The sequence below is a fragment of the Prinia subflava genome, chromosome 1 (assembly GCF_021018805.1).
Source record: "Prinia subflava isolate CZ2003 ecotype Zambia chromosome 1, Cam_Psub_1.2, whole genome shotgun sequence".
NCBI classification, from domain to species: Eukaryota; Metazoa; Chordata; class Aves; order Passeriformes; family Cisticolidae; genus Prinia; species Prinia subflava.
This window is the reverse complement of record NC_086247.1, coordinates 61566231-61582488: the sequence shown is the minus strand read 5'-3', so window position 1 is coordinate 61582488 and position 16258 is coordinate 61566231. Positions and strand designations below refer to the sequence as shown.

Below are 16258 nucleotides of genomic sequence, written 5' to 3'. Positions count from 1 at the left end.
ATTTCTACAACATTTATTGTAAATACTTTTACTGTTTTAGAGACCTGTGTCCAGAGACAAAAAAAAAGTTTAAATACATTTTCAAGTTCCCTTGAGTAGTGTTGCAGTACTACTCTCTTCTAGTATTAGCTATATCTGTTACTACCCTAAAGTGGCCAATATATAAAAAATTAATAATAATCCTAGCAGTGTTGTTTCCTATATGCTCATTTAAGTTTTGATCATGCATTTTTAGATTTCAAAATATTAATTTTCATAAACAAGCTATGAACACAAGTATTTCACTTTACATAATTAGGGTAATAGATGGGGGGAAATTTGACCTCTTGCCTTCAAAACTCCCAGAATTTTATTTGCCTCTAAGATAAAAAAGCAAACATTTTATCACATCACATCCTACCACAATATCACTTGTCATAAAGCATTGCTGCTATCCAAAACCACCTGACACTTATAGAGAAGCTAGTATAAGATTTACTGATTCTCATCCACTCCTGAAAAGTAATAAACAGGCATTTTTCATGGAGTGAAAATCACAGGGAATCTCCCCAATTACAGGGTAGGAGAGAGCTCTTTCATCTGCTTTTATAGCCTGCCTTCCCTCCCCAGTCCCTTAACACCCGTCTATCCCAAGACAGAAAGATTTTGTTAATCATTGCAAATGGGACTGAAAAGACCCTCAAGAGACTGTACAGAACATCATTCCCTGCTTCATACAGAAGCAGCTGTACCAAAACCATTCAGAGGTTGCATATCTGAGAAATGGCTTGTGAGCATGAAAGACTTGTCTGTTTTTTCTAGCTAAATCAATTGATTTAATAAAAAAGTGCCACATCTTTCTAGTCTTTTACATGCTTAGGCCATCGTAGCTGTACCAACACAGCTGTTAAACCACTCCCCAACCATGCTTATACTGAAGAAGCAGTTTCTATGAGTACCCCAGAGATTTTATTCCGGCACTTAACCATCACTAAAATCACAGTTTTTTTCCTAAGCACGTTAAACTAAATTTTCCTTACTATAACACATAGTATGATTCTATCATAATTTCTTGCCCTGATATTAACCTAAATTAGAGTTTGAATTCAATTAACTTTGCAGCTAATCCTATATTTCTGATGATTTTTAATTTATTTCTCTTTTCTTGTCTTTAGACTAAATAATTGTTCTCATCTTTACTTGTAAGCAATGTTTTTACACATCTGATGATCCCTTTTGCTATTCTCTGGACTCTTAATTCTACCTGCAGTTTTTTCTCAAGTACCCTTCTCCCAAACTGCTGCAATACTCCAGCTCAGGACCTACCTGAGCTGAGCAGGACAAAAAGATTGATGTACCTCAGAAACACCATTTCTCTTCTAACACACCATTTTTACAACAATGCAATGCTATTGATTCATGTTTAGTTTGTGAACCACCACATTTACACATCCTTTTCTCTTTAGCCATTCCCTATGTTATATTTGTCTCCATGATGTATTAGTGACTAAAGATAAACCTTTGCCCTAAACCTTATAGACTCACATCCTGGTTGGTTTTCTGGAGGTTGTGACTGTCAAAAATCACTCTTGAGTTTGACTTAGATCTTCCAGAGTGCCTGAAACCTGTTTGGTGACCTCTGCAGGCTGAATGCCCACATGCTCTGGCCCCTCATTTGAGACATGCATGAAATAGGGAATAGTCTGACAGATCCTGTGGAGTACCAACCTGAACAGTAGTCCTCTCAGTGTACCCCTCCAAAATCTCTCATGCCTGTACTCCTTGCCCACAAAACAACCTCATCAAATTTTGCTTCTCTATAAATGACCTGAAACAAGAAGAAAGCACAATGTTTGTGGAATGATTCCTCATTTTAGGGCAAGGAGAGGGAGACTCAGTCTGACAAGTGCACTAGGAGATGTCAGATATCAGAAAAACACATTTTGGAGAAGCAAATCCCTGTGAGAGACAATGAGGCCAAGAAGAGCTGCTTTCCAAACAATGCTGTCCTAAGTGTAAGGTGAGAACATAATATTTGAAATTTCAGTGAAGGAGTTCAAGAGATTACTTAGCATCATGACTCCCAGGGATCTGTACACTACCAAATGTAGCAGGAAAGAGAGAGAGAGACCCCAAAACTGCCAAGCATTCAACCTCACTCTGTTTCAGCTCAAATGTTACAGAAGAGGGAGAAACCCTCTAATGGTGGGTTTCTACGGTCCTAAGAAATGACAAAACTTGATTTTATGTGAGCCCATGTTTTCAGCAAGCCCAACTCACTGAAATGACCACCATTCAGCTTCAATACTAACACAGTTAAAGAATGAGGAATAAACATCAAACATATTTAGAGCATGCACAGATATTGCTGTTGAATACAGAGCCATAGCTCTGGTACATCAGGCAGCACTGCAGTCACAGAACAAACACATGATTGCAAACACCATGTTTTGCAGCCCTAGCTTCATATGGATTGCATCATGCAAATGATTTGTGTTGCCTGCAGATGCAGCCTTAATTCAAAAGCATCGAGAGTGTGGTCCAGCCCTCATGCCACAAGTACCTGGGTACAGACTAAATGCTTTGTTCACAAATGCCCCTACTGAAGACCTTCCACTGACACAGATAGCTGAGCACTGCCACCTTGCACAATTTTACACAGCCATCCTGCACTTGCCCTGTCACTGCACACCAGAAGGAATCTCTCAGAGGGAAAGGATAAGATTCAGAATAAGGGTTCAAAGAGGTAAAAGAGATACACTGGGTCTCTTGTGGTTGTAGCTGTACACCTGTGAACCTGAGGGCTGCACTTGAGTGAACAGCTTCTACCTGGTCTATGCTGAGATGGTTGTATCACACACTGGCACAGGGAACCTTGGGGGTTTGTAACTATTTGGGGTGCATTTAGTTGATGTTATGTTGGCATAACTTTTTCCACCCCACCTGTGCAACCCTGTAAGTCCATCAATTCGAGTTCTGTAGTTACTTATGACACGTTTGATATGTTGACAGCAGCACCACGCTGACAGGACTTGCTACCGAAAATCTCAAAGTTCAAGACTCTGAAGGTAAGTTGAATTAAATCCAACATGACTGTGAACAGCTCTGTGGGAGCTCTGGACTGACAGAGACATACTCTTAAAGCATTTCCATCTCAAGGTGTTCATCTGGTTCCTGACTCTCAGTCAAATTCCTTGCAAAGCACCTTGAAATTTTCATTCTTCATGCAGACCCAGAAGGGTCATTTTCCTCTTTAAAAAATTAAAAAGCCTAATTGGTACACACTAGCCTGCATATTTGCCATCATGTCCACCTTCTTTGTTTCAACCTCAAAATGTTAGTAGAAATTGTGACCTGCAGGTTCCTAGTGGCAGCTTGCATAGAGGGACGACAATGAAACTGCTCCTCTCAGAAGCAGCAGCTCCTGGTTCTGCAAGCCAAGGATGGATTTAAATATTTATTTGTTTGTTTGTTTGTTTATTTGCATATATATATATGTGTATATATATAATATATATATTATCATGTATCTCTGACATATAAGCGACCTTTTGCACCAGCTGGTATGGTAGCTGACAGGAAATTAATTTCTGGGGCAAAGACATTTGTTTCCTTCTCACTTCTTGTTGCAGCAATGCCCTGTTCTGAGCACCAGAAAGCGCTGGACTGCTGCAGAATCCTCCTGTCCCACTTCGCCATGGCCGTGTGGTGACAGTGCCCACCACCTGACCTGTCACAAACATGGCAGTTAGGCAGTACTTGTGTGGGAACGTTCACACTGCCAAATATCCCTTCACCTGCCTCACAGCCAAACCATGCTGTGCTCTGCCTGTACCAGGGAAGCAGGCTGGAGCTTCCTGCTCTCCAGGTAACCCCCTTCAGGTGGGAGCAGGAAGGGTTGAGCAAAATCCCACTTGTGTCACTCAGGCAGATTGGGTTAACAGCTGATGAATTGTGGTTATCTGAGCTATAGCTTATAAGGGTAAGCCAGCTCAAATTGAAAACATCAACACTCTCCAGCAACGAGTTAGCGCATACGGACATGACTCAAATTAGAAGCAATGTCTGAGTTAGGGCTACAGCTATTCCATAGTGAAGACAAGTCCATGTTATCCAACATCCCCTTCCTCGGCTTCAACTTTAATGGTTATTCAAACATTACTGTGGAAAAAAAAGCCCTGGCTGGGGCTTCCTACCCAAACTTGGCAATTCTTTGAATTTTCCTCCAAAATCTGCTTTGTCCTAGCTGTCTCTGGGCACAAAGAGACACTCCCACATCCTTTACATTCCAGTTGGGGCTAATTGAACTCACATGTCAGCATGAGTCAGCAGTAATTACCAGGAATATTAAGGAAGGATTTGGCACTGGACTTTGATAATTCAATAGCAGAGCCTCCATGTTCAGTGGGTTCTGAGATTGGCTCAAACCCCTTAAACACACGACAGCAAAAGCTGTATTGAGTTCTCTAGTCTCGTTTAACTACACATGGGCAGCTCCTGATACTGAAAGCATCTTTACTGTATTTTTTGATATACCTACAGAATGGAAAATCTAACGGAAAAATCATTTCTGAGTACTAAATCCTCCTCACTGGAGTTTAAATCTGTTTATACGCTGGAACCGATGAATCAATATTAGACTGGCTGGCTGGGTTTTGTAAGCACTCGCATTGCAAACAGGGCCTAGAAATGCATTTCCTCCTTACAATTCCTGAGCAGAAATCTGAATCAATGGGAGGCTGAGGTAATAATATACCTCCCCTTCCCATGGCTCAGTTGAAATTGAAATCCTGAAACCACAATCACCCAAATTTTCCACATACGAGTGTTCGTTCCCCACCACTCTTCCCGAAACAGCTCCCCTCGGTACACCTTCACCCTACAGACTATGTAGCCTTGTGCTTCCAGAGCTGGGGGATGGAGATGTTTACACACTACCCCAACGCAGCCCTTAAAATCCTAATCTTCTCCTCTACACTGAAAAGCACCCGAACACATTTTTATGGTCAACTATGGCAAAAAAATCATTTGTCACAAACATATGTGGACGCAGAGACGCGGTGGATGCGGCAGCGAAAAGCGAGGACTGTCTCAGCCTGTGCTCTGGCAGAGGATGCCGGCAGGAGCAACAGCGTTAAAGTCACCATCAAAACCTTAACTGGAAACTCTTTCTGGATCTTAATATCTACAGTATAAGGTACTTTGTTTTCACAGAAATAAATTCTTGATCTTGGTTGCAAATTAACCAAGTGTCCTGCCAGTGAATTTGTTCTTGTCGGTCATTAATTCTCTCACTTAAATGAAATTTTTTAGTCTTAGCCCTGAATCATAACACTCTCTACATGTTCATAAAGGATATCTGTTTTATTTTATCTAGTACAAACATATGTGCACCAACATTCTTCTCAACAAACTACTTCTGAACCCAACCAGATCATTCAGTTTTATTTAAATCCAGTCCTGGTTGTCTTTTTGAAACCTCCAACTACCAAATGTCAAGCATATTCTTGTTTTTTTCTGGAGAGTTTTTCTTCTTTTCTTTTTCTGGTTAAATAGTCCATCTCCTAGAAACTCGCTAAATGACGCACAAACATTGTTTGTGTCGGTCTGCAGGAAAAAAAGTTTTTTACATGATATAACTTGGTTTTATGCTATTTAAATTATTCTTTATAAAAGTTGTAAAACTACAGCTTCACCCAAAGACGTACAAAATTCTTATTTACTAAACAAAGTAATACGAAGTCTGAAAAAGCACCAGAGGCTTTCCCTCACTGCTTTTTCGCCCTTTGGTATGTCAAACTGAAACACAACAGGAATCCGTAGCGCAGAAGTTATAAAACGCTCAAAATTATTTCCAAGTCAAGTACTGGCTGACCCTAAGGCAAACCCACCCTGTCCAGTTCCAAGCGAGCGCACCTGGGGCTCGAAAGAGGCAACGTGAAACTTTAGTTCACTTGTTTTCCCCTCGAAAGGTTTCTCGAAGCGTCAGTAGAAAGGATGTGGCCAAGGCGCCGCGACGGAGCCCTCCGCCGCCCCAGTTTCAGCCCTGGGGACAGAGAAGCACCGCTTGGGCATCCCCCACCCCAGCGTCGGCCGGCACCGGCCCCCGCCGGGGCTCCCGCCTGGGAGCTGCGGACCGTCACCGGCGTCGGCTGGAAAAAGCGCGGCGGCGGTCCCGGCGCCGCCGACACGAGCAGAGGGACCACCGACACCCCGGGGACGGCGGGGGGCGAGGCGGCCGGAGCCGACAGCACCCCGGTTCTCCCGCACAGCCCAGGCTGAAGCCTCTCCTGCCCGCCGCGAGCTCTCGGGATGCAGCACTTACCCCACGGTCCCCGCCACGACCCGCGGGTGCAAAGTTTCTCCGGGCGAGCGGCAGCCCGCGGCCGCGGCGCAGGGCGGAGGTGCGGGAGCGAGCGGCGGGAGCGGGCCGGAGGGCGCCGGGGGTGGGAGGATGCTCGGGCGCCGCGTCCCTCGTGATCCAGGTGGCGGGCGGGCGGCCGAGGGACGGGCGAGCCGGCGCTGCCCGCTCGCACGCGATCCGCGCCCGCCGCGCCCGCCGGCGCCAGAGGGCGCTGCTGCGGCGGCTCCGCGGCCGCGGGAGCGGGGCCGGGATCCGCCGGGATCCGCCGGGATCCGCGGGGCGCGACAGCGGTGCTAAGCGCCCGGCCCGGCCGCGGCTGCCGCCGCTGGGCCGCGGGATCCACGGGCGAGCCGGGAGGAGCCGGGACCTCGCTGCCCGCGCTGCGGTGCACCTGCCCGCGCCGCCGCGCAGCCCGGCTATCCCGAAAAGTTTAAAGGGAAAAGTGCGGGTCCTTCCCCGCCTCGCGGATGTCTGGAGCAGCCTCAGTCTCCCCTGCACCGGTGCCTCTGGTCCCCGGCTGCCGCTCCGCCCGGCCCCGGGGTCGCTGCGCTTGTCGTCTTGCGCCGTTCCCGCGGCATCAGCACAGCTCCCTCGGCATCACCGATGCCTTCAGTACAGCACCGCATTTACCGGCTTCTCCTGGAAGCCGAGTAGCAGCTGGGATAATTTCTTTAACTAGCAATGTTTGCTTTATTTCCTCAGAACGCTTTGCCGACGCATTTCTGGTTTGTGCTGGAAGCGGCAGGGGAACCCGGTCAAGCGGCGAGGCCTTCTGCGAGTGGTGTTAGAGGCTGGAGCTCGGTAAGTACCTAAAGCGGCTCTCGTATGGGAGGCTAAAGGAGAGGACAGAAGAAACCAGAGCAGGCTGATGCAGAAAATTCAGAGTAACAAAGTGAAAAACAGTCCTCTCGTTGGTGAAGTGCCAGTCCTTAGCGAGGAGATCCAAACTTTGAATGCCCACCAGACTTCTGGGACTGGTTGCTGTGGGGCCAAACTGTCTGCTGCTCCTCAGAGCTGGATTGCCATCTGAGGTACCCTCTCAGATGAAAATGCAGTGGCAGGTACCACCCATCAGACAGCAGTGCCCTGCACACACTGCCTTCATCCCAGACACGGTGCCTCAGCTGTCTGTGATCTGTATCCACAGGCAGTCCTCCAGGAAAGATCAATTATTGAGGAGCAGGTGGCCGGAATATAAGGGGGAAAAAGACATTTTCTATCCTATGTGTGTAATATAGGAAAGCAAAGAATTCTGCTTTTGCGAATCATAGAGCAGTTGGGGCTGTAAGGGGTCTTTGAAGATCATCTAGTGCAACCCACCTGCAAGGGGCAGGAGCATCTTCAGCTGGATCAGGTTGCCCATCCAAACAGACCTTGAACCTTTCCATGGATCATCTACGTTCCATGGGGCATCTGCCACCTCTCTGGATGGCATGTTCCAGGGTTTCACAACCCTCATTGTAAAATACTCTCTTCCTTTCATCTAGTCTGAATGAACTAATAGATGTTTCATCCATATGAAGCTCTACTCTCAGACTGCTTTTAGTACAGACTGAATAAAAATACAGTGCCTGAGCACTCACTCACTCACTGGGGAAGAAAAGCAGAGGAACAAGAGTACCAGAGACTACTTGAGCCTTCTCCTCTCTCACCCTGGACAGCAAGTGAGGAGGGTGGCCCCAGCTCCATGGTTGGTCTCCATGGTTGCACCCTTATGGCTTCCCAGCTTTTCCAGTTCTTCAGAGCTGTCTCTCTGGAGTGCCCTACCACCTGACCTCATAATCACTGTTAGGGTTGTGGCTTGACTGCTCCTGTCTTGGTTTTAGCAGGGAACCTGCATTTTGACAAATGGATCCACATAATAAACTTCTATCTCTCTGTTCCCCATGTTGTTCAAGATGAGGGGAAGCCCAGACCCCAGCCCTCCTGTCCTGTGTATAAAGATGGAAGAGCCCAGCTCACAGGAACAGTATTGTTCCAGCAAAATAGAACCAGTCAATGTTGTTGATTGCTCTGTTATATCTTCCCAGACAGAGCCTTGGCGATAAAAATAGATGCAATAATCCACATGGACAGTTGCAATTGTAAATGGCATTCGGAAAGCAAAAATGGAATTCATAGTTTGACACAGACATATCCCCAATCCATCAGGATGTGACACACTGGCAGAGTGTCTGTGCCAAACTATGAATGTCGTTACTTACTTTTCCTCCGAATGCTATTTACGATTGCAACCTTCGCTGTAAATTAGTAAATATATTTTATATCGGACTTTTCTGAGTGGCTTTGGTATTGTCTGCACTTATTATTTTCACAGGATTGAATGCAAGTTAGACTACTCGGGCCACAATAAATCTTTGGGGACTACAGACTGTGCTTATGTTAGGAGGATTTGCCAGCATAACCATACCAGCAAAATCCTATCTGGCAGAGTCAAAGCCTATGTTTGGAAAGAGAAATCAAAGGCCATCAACACTGAATAGCTCTCCACTGGATGGAACAATGGTGCTTCTGCTGCCAGGCCATTGACAGGGAGTGATTTACCCAGAAGACAGTTGGGGGGTGGAGGGGTGGAACCCAGAGAGTGCTGGATAATGGTGAGACAGTCATGGGACTGCTATTGTTCACCACTCCTCCTGGTGAACTCAAGCCCACGGAGGAGAGCCGGGGAGCTAGGAGGTGTCTTGGTGTGTGAAGACACATCAGAGATCATTGACCAGATGTGAACCAGCTCTGAATTAGAAATGGTGTCACCACATGGTATTCAGGTCACTCTAACAAATCTCTTCCTGAGCTTGTTTGACTGGGACTGGGGCCCCAAGCTAGCATATGTCCACCTTGGAATTTGGACTCTTTCGCACCTGTTTGCATTGATATGTCCAAAGACGATGGTTCAGATGCTTTATGGGAGCTTATTCCATGTACAGCTGAATGACCAAGCCTACAGAGAGAATATTTGTACCGTGTTGTCTTCACTCCCAGGATTTTATATTTTGTTAAAAGTAATTACACTTGCCAGGCAAGAATTGTTTTTCATAATCTCATGCTGCTGACTGTTTATACTTATACCAGCTATGTGCAGATCATTTTTATACAAGTTAGGCTTACTGAACGACCGCCAGATACTTCTGTTTTCCTTCTTGAATTTTAATTGCTTACTTGCCCAGCATCTATTTTTAAAATGGAACTGTAAATGGAACAGTAAGTTCCATCACTCACCATAGATGCAGCGGGTCAGTGCTCTCCTTACCCTTCCTTTGCTCCTTCCTGCAGCGAATGTAGAGGAGTTATCAAGGAAACGCCCCAGTCTGACCATTCATGAGACTCACTGGTAGTCTGTAACACCAGAGATTTTAACTGCTTCACCCACTAAAATTTTCCTGAATGCAGTTTCAGAGCAGACATCTTTGAAATATCAGTTTTCTTTCTCCCAAACTCCTACTTGAAAGTGTGTGTTCATTCAAAAGGCTGGTTTGAACACTGAACTTAAACTCATCCACACCTTCATTTTCAAGACCACATGCCATCAATTTCTCATATAACTCCATTTCATTTCTGGAAAAAAATTACTGACTCCAGTCTTCATCTGTCTTCTTATGGTCAACATTTCAAGCACCTACATACTCAGAACATCCATTTTATCTCTAGTGTTGCAGCTTTTTGACTCTGACCATTTTCTCGTCTGTGTCCTTTTGCTCATTTATTTAATATTCTCTATTACTTTTAAACTATTGGGAAGGAAGGTGATCGTGTACAGGGAACTAGCAGAGAGCTGGAAGCCAATGTAATTTTCTTTTTGATCTTTTAACTAACACACAGTATTTGAAAAAAGAGGCAGACATTCTTAATATTCTCATAAACACAAGCATTTCCTTATGAAGCAGCACTGGTTGCTTCTTATTCCTTCCATACTGCTTTTATAAACTCTGAAAGTACAAAGTGATTGAAATACACTCAGTCTCCAGATTGCCAGAGCTAGCAATTTCAAACAATTTCAAATTAACTTACTTTCTTTGAATAGTGTTTCAGAACTATGCTATTTCAAGGAGGGAAAAAAAGGCACATGAGATGTTTGGATAACATTCTTGTTAAACTTCAAGCTGTCTTCACTCTGGATTTAGCCCCCAATTTAATCAACTGATCATAATAAATGCAGAAGGAGTGAAATCACAGCTAAAAAACATCTTTATGAAGTTTCTTTTCTTTTTTATCTTCATGACCAGATATTTTGTTTAGATTTGGGGGTATTTTGTTTGTTTTATTTTTTTCCTTTTTGTTTTTTTCTTTAATTTTTCATGTTGTGTGTAGCTGGTATTGGGTACCTCTTTAGACTTACATATGTCTAAGTATTGTCTTCATTAATCTCAGCCGAGTGTGTTACACAGCAAGAAAAATTTCACTGTCTGAGCTACTTTTGCTTATATTTACCACTCCTTAGAAGGCTGCAGGTTGGTAAGGCTGGTGTTTCCTTGGAGGCTTCTGAATGCTGCAGAAAGAAAAAGAGAACTTTGGTCGCTGTGCTGCTGCTGCCTTCATGCAAGGACCACTGCTTTCTTGCTTGCTAAGTGAGAAGCCTGTCTGGGAGCCTTGGGGGCAAAAAGGCTGAAACTGCTGCTCACTGGTGCCTGGAGCAGCAGTGCAGCTGAGGTCTCGGATAACATCACTCTGGAAGTGGCAGTGACCTTCGAATTGAAACTCAGTCACTTTTGTCTTCATTTCCCTGCCAAGAGGAAAGTTGACTTTAGTTGGGGGTGAGACCTGGTGTCAAAGCATGGAAAGTGTAAGTGGTTGCTGGAGTGCAGAAGCACCTTTACAAGTGACCACAGAAAAGGAGATGAAAAACAAAGTGTCTTAAATGCAGAGAGCTCAAAAGAAGAATGAATGCTTATAACAAGATACTTCTTGCATCCTTCTCTGGCTTCTGTGTGCTTCAGTTCTGTTTCAACCAATTCCCCTGACCTATCTTACATAGAGGTCCATATGAAGCTGTAAATTGCAGTAAAATGCAAGGAGAAACATTAAATTCAGTCATGTAGAGACTGGAGGAAAAAGAAAAAAAATCTTTAGAAATTCAAACTCTGTTTTCCCAATGGAAGTAAGCAGAAAGAAGATTATAAGAAAGTATTTATAAAAACAAATTATGAGATACTAAGTACACTTTGTCATATTATCCATTTATTGTAAGAAATTACACAGTCAGCTAAACAAACTTGATTTCTTTAAGTATTAAAAGACAATGCTAAAACAACAGGCAGAGCAAAGCCCTTACAAGTCATTGTTGCCTATAAAAAATCAATAAATAACTGCATCATGTCAGTGAATTTTTAAGTCAGTTCATTCCACATGGTCCATCTTTCCTCAGACAAGTCAGTTGCTAAAAACAAGCAATAACTCATCCCCATTCTTTTATTTTAATACTGTAAAGAGTATTTGTTTTTATAACCAAATTGATTTAAGACTCAGCGTGGCCACAAAACAGATGTCTAACTTGAAAGACACTAATATGCTTTCTTTCCACATTGTTACAGAAATTTGGGGTGCATGCAACCTGAAACCTAGACTTTTAAACCCAAAGGAAAACACATTTAGAAAATACATATTATTATAAATAAGTATTTTTAATAATGTACTCCACTGAATAGAAAACATGCTTGCTACACAGCTCTGTAAGTGAATTAAAAACCATGCTGTCAGAAAAATTGTTATGAACCTTTGAATTTAGGTACAGAGGCAGTATCACTCTGTTAGTACAGTGGATTTTGTTTATAGCTATAGAGAGCTCAGAGTTGAGAAAATTTTTATTGACACATATATGAAGAATGTGATGTGTTGCACAGCTCATGAGCTTTCATGACCGTGTGTAGCACTTCCTCTGGTAAGCATCCAAAATGTTTCATCCTGAGAGATGCAATAACAGAGGAGCACCAAATGCTTCTTCCTTTGACCTTGGGCTCTGAATTATGACAGTATGGTAACCATATTCTCTTCAGAAAATTGCCTGCTGCCTTCCTCTCTCTGGTGCATTGACTGATAAAGTGGGAATTGCACATTCATCAGACTCTTCTGGAGCTTTTCCAGTAGAGGATTAGGACTGCCCAAGAGGCTAAGCTCAAATCAAAGGGGACAAAACCAACCACATTGAAGAGGGGAATCATCCTGATCTTTTTCTGAGTCCTGTATAAGATGGAGGCTGTTTCTTCTATGAGGTAAAAGCTCATGGATCCGATACGAAGCTACGATAGTGCATCTCTTCCCTGCACACATTTCACTTGGATAGTGCAGGCATAAGGAGCGAGTGTGGCTGGCAAGGACTGATCTCACACTGATTCTCTGCCTCTCCCAACCTGCTCCTTCTCTACAACCCTCAAGAAGAGACTACCTGAGAAGGGCAAATGAGGCTGTTTCCTAAAGGAGTGATATGGGAGCAAGTGCCAGGCTGTGATGTGGATGAGTATAAAGGTGGTGCTGGTCAGAGATGCCCTTAGCTCAGTTCTCAGTTCTTCCATGGAGAGCTTCCTGAGGCACTTGGAGCAGCCTTAAACTGCCCCCTCCCAAAGGACAGCTGCCCACAAACTGAGTATAGGGCACAGCTGACTTGTGCTGTGGAAGACAGAGATGTAGAGCAATTGTTCACTCATGCTCTGGTTGTCCCTAGGAATTTCAAACTGTTAGAACAGCACTTACAAATTGTGCATGCATATGGTGATGAAGGGGAAAGGCGATCATGAGAACATTTTAGTATTTTCATTGAATTTGAAATGTTGACTACTGTAAACTGTAATTTGATGTCCAGTTTCAGCATCTGGACCTACCAGGTTCCTCATGGAGGATTTTGAGAAATAAAGGGATTGTACAACTGAATGAGCTCCGCACAGTCAACAGCTTCTTGCCTATCTTATCATAAAGTATAAATCTTGGTGAGGAGTACCATACAGTCTCATTTCCCCCCACCAAAATAGTTTGGCTGTAGGTATTTCATGGGCATGACTTTGTTCCTAAAATACAAGTGTTACCAAGAGTTATGCACTTGGTAAAAGTAATGCACTGTGGTAAGAGTAAAAGTTCAAATTAAGGAAAAGGGAGAAGCTGAGATAATATTATGACCATAATGGAGTTACTGCATTCCTCAGGGTTGTTGTAAAAAGACAGCAACCCAATATTTAGATCTAAAAACATTTTGCTCCCTGGAGAAGGGGAAAATTGAGACAGGTGCTCGTCAATTCTTTTCATTCTTGTCTTTCTTGGGGTTTGTTTTTCTCTCTTTTTCTCGCTCATTATTTATATTATTACTATAATTATCACTAGTATTATTATTTTGTCTGGGTTTTTGTTTCAATTATCAAACTGTTCTCAACTCACAAGTGTTATGCTTCTTTCTCATTCTCTTCCACATCCTCCTGGGGGCAGGGAGTGAGTGAGAAGCTGTGTGGGACTTCGCTGCTAGCTGGGGCTAAACCACAGTAACCTGGTAGTGGTTTAAACACTTATATGCTGATAGAAATCGGGTTGGGAATCCTGTACCTTAGAAGATATAAAGCAGATAGGAAGGAAGACCAATGGGTATTTAAGGCTGAACATGAGGTAATCAGATATCTTGACTCTACCTCCTCTTGGAATTTCTATCTGAACACTGCTGGAATCCTAGAGCTGGTAGCTGTATGTGTGCTTTTGTGTATCTTTTTTGCCTTTTTTTCTCTTTCTTACTCTTCTAATCCCCTCTTCTTGGAACTTTTGAGTAACTTAAAATTGAATGGGCTTAGAGTTCTTTAATTTGAATGGGCCAAGTTAACTCTTTGAAAGGTGTTGTATGTTAATTGCATGTTACACTAAACATTTTGCCAAGGTTTCTCTGATTTTCTGAAGTTGCCAGTAAATTCTTTTTGATTGTTTTGATCTCTTGAGGATATTTTGTCAGTATTTCTCCCATGTGTCTAACTCAGAACAACTGTGAGCCCTGTCAAAGACCTCATCAAGCGAGTTGTTTGGAGCCTTACGCCTGTTCTCATGGGGTTTGGCTGTTCAGCTTTGCTATATGCTACGTTACCTCTGTATCAACTGGCCTTTTTAATGGCTATATACCATTCAACCATCTTGAGTCTCTCTTCTGCCAGGTCATCTGGCAAGTTTAATACTTTCACCTTCCTCTGCTGTCATCCTTGGCCTTTCATTCTATGTCTCCTCCTTTACCTTTTCCTTACTTCAGAGACACCTTTGGAAAATCCTGCAGTTTGTCCCAAAAGCCTCCCTTTCCTCATTCAAACCAGAAGTTTGGTCTTCATCTCAGCAGGTCAGTACATTTCAGGAACAGGTGCAAAGCTTGTGTTTGGCTCCATGGAAAAAATACAGCCAAAGCATTGTTTCACTGTTCCTTTACCATCTTCTTCACTGTGATTTATAGGAGCCTTGAGACAGTGATTGACAACTGCACTATCAAAAAATGCTCTGAAATCATACGTACTGAAAACTCAGGAACTTTTAATGAAGTGATTTCCTTTGGGATCCAAAATGTATTTTGTAGAAAACAAATCCCTAGCCTGTGCAGTTTTCTGCTCTTGAGTGATGGGGTTCATGGCGTGTTGAGATGGCCCATGAAAGCCAGGTACGCAGCCCTGCAGGAGAAGCAGGCTGGAAAGCTAATGCAGGGGAGATGCAGTGCTACAGGGAGTGATTTGATTCACTCCAGGGAGTGAATGGGGAATAAGGTGGGTTTTGCCTTTAGATATTAAATACTTCTAGATTTGAAGGTTAATTATTAACACACTTAATACAATTAATTATGGAATTGCCTTAACTCCTTGGTGGATGTGGTATCCCCTGAAAAATGGTTTATTCCCTCAAACCCCATCCATGGTTCAGCCCCCATGTCTGTCAAACCCAACTGTTATTTCATCCCACGCCCACCCCATGTCCATCATCCCAAACCCAACCTCCCAGTTCTGGAATGTTCTCCCCAACTCTGTTCCCCATTTGGCAATATGTTCAAATCACACCTTCGTGTTTTCCCTGATTGGTTCTCCCTCTATGGGGTGATCCCATACCCCACCCCTGAAAGTTACTGACTGGTTCCTGATTTTTGTACCACCCCTCTTTAAAAAGGCTCGCATTTCTTTGTTCTCTGTCTTGTGGTGCCGGTTGCCTTCGGACGTTAAAGGTGCTTCGGAACTGCCAACCCTTAAGACCCTGCAGGGGCCTTTATCAGCCCTGTGTCACCACCCCACTTCTTTTGCACCTTATCACAATCCACTCCACCGAGCTTGCCGGGGTGTAGGAGTCCTGGGATTGTGATAGGTGGACACTTTAGATATTGGGCATGAATTATGGCATCCTTTGTAGTTACAGAATACATAATGCTAGCAGATCTCATGTTGAGTATCCTGAAATTATCTCAAAGGCAATGAAGTGATAGAGTTTTGGTGTGACGGGTCAGCTGAGCTCAATGGCACTAGACCTTTACACTTATTTCTCCAGCTCTGGCCACTCTGGCTTTGTCCCCTGCTTTCCCAGATACCACTAGAGCTAGGAGGGGATTGCTATCTTTTTTCTAAGCTTGCAAGAGGCAGAACTTTTACTCTCCAGAAATAAAGGAGACAAACCAGAATAAAGCCAGACTGAGAAGGCATACATAGAAGAATGTGCAACTGTTCACATTCAGTCATTTTCACTAGGGTGCTAATTCTGATATTCCAGTAATAAAACAGAGTGAAGTAAGGAACGTAGTCTTTTCCTTAGGGAATCCTAAGGAAATTCTTCTGGCACATTTGAGCTTTGAAATCAGCATACCAACCCCAGGCAGAGAGCAGTTTTTACTATCGTCTCTGAAATGTTAACGATAGGACAAGTGTTCTCAGGGGAAGGAAGCTGGCTGATGTTGGAGCAGGAGGATAGTGTGCCATCTCCCATTTCTGCAAAGTCTTG

At 43.7% G+C, this 16258-nt stretch overlaps 1 protein-coding gene across 1 annotated transcript in view; it reads right to left on the bottom strand.

Moving 5' to 3' along the window:
• Positions 1-6441, bottom strand: part of AHRR (aryl hydrocarbon receptor repressor) — an 81845-nt gene extending 75404 nt beyond the window's left edge. Inside the window, exon 1 of the mRNA XM_063419897.1 lies at positions 6305-6441. The gene's annotated coding sequence lies outside the window, so the exon portion shown is untranslated. The remainder of the gene's footprint in view (positions 1-6304) is intronic.
• Positions 6442-16258: the final 9817 nt, after the last annotated feature.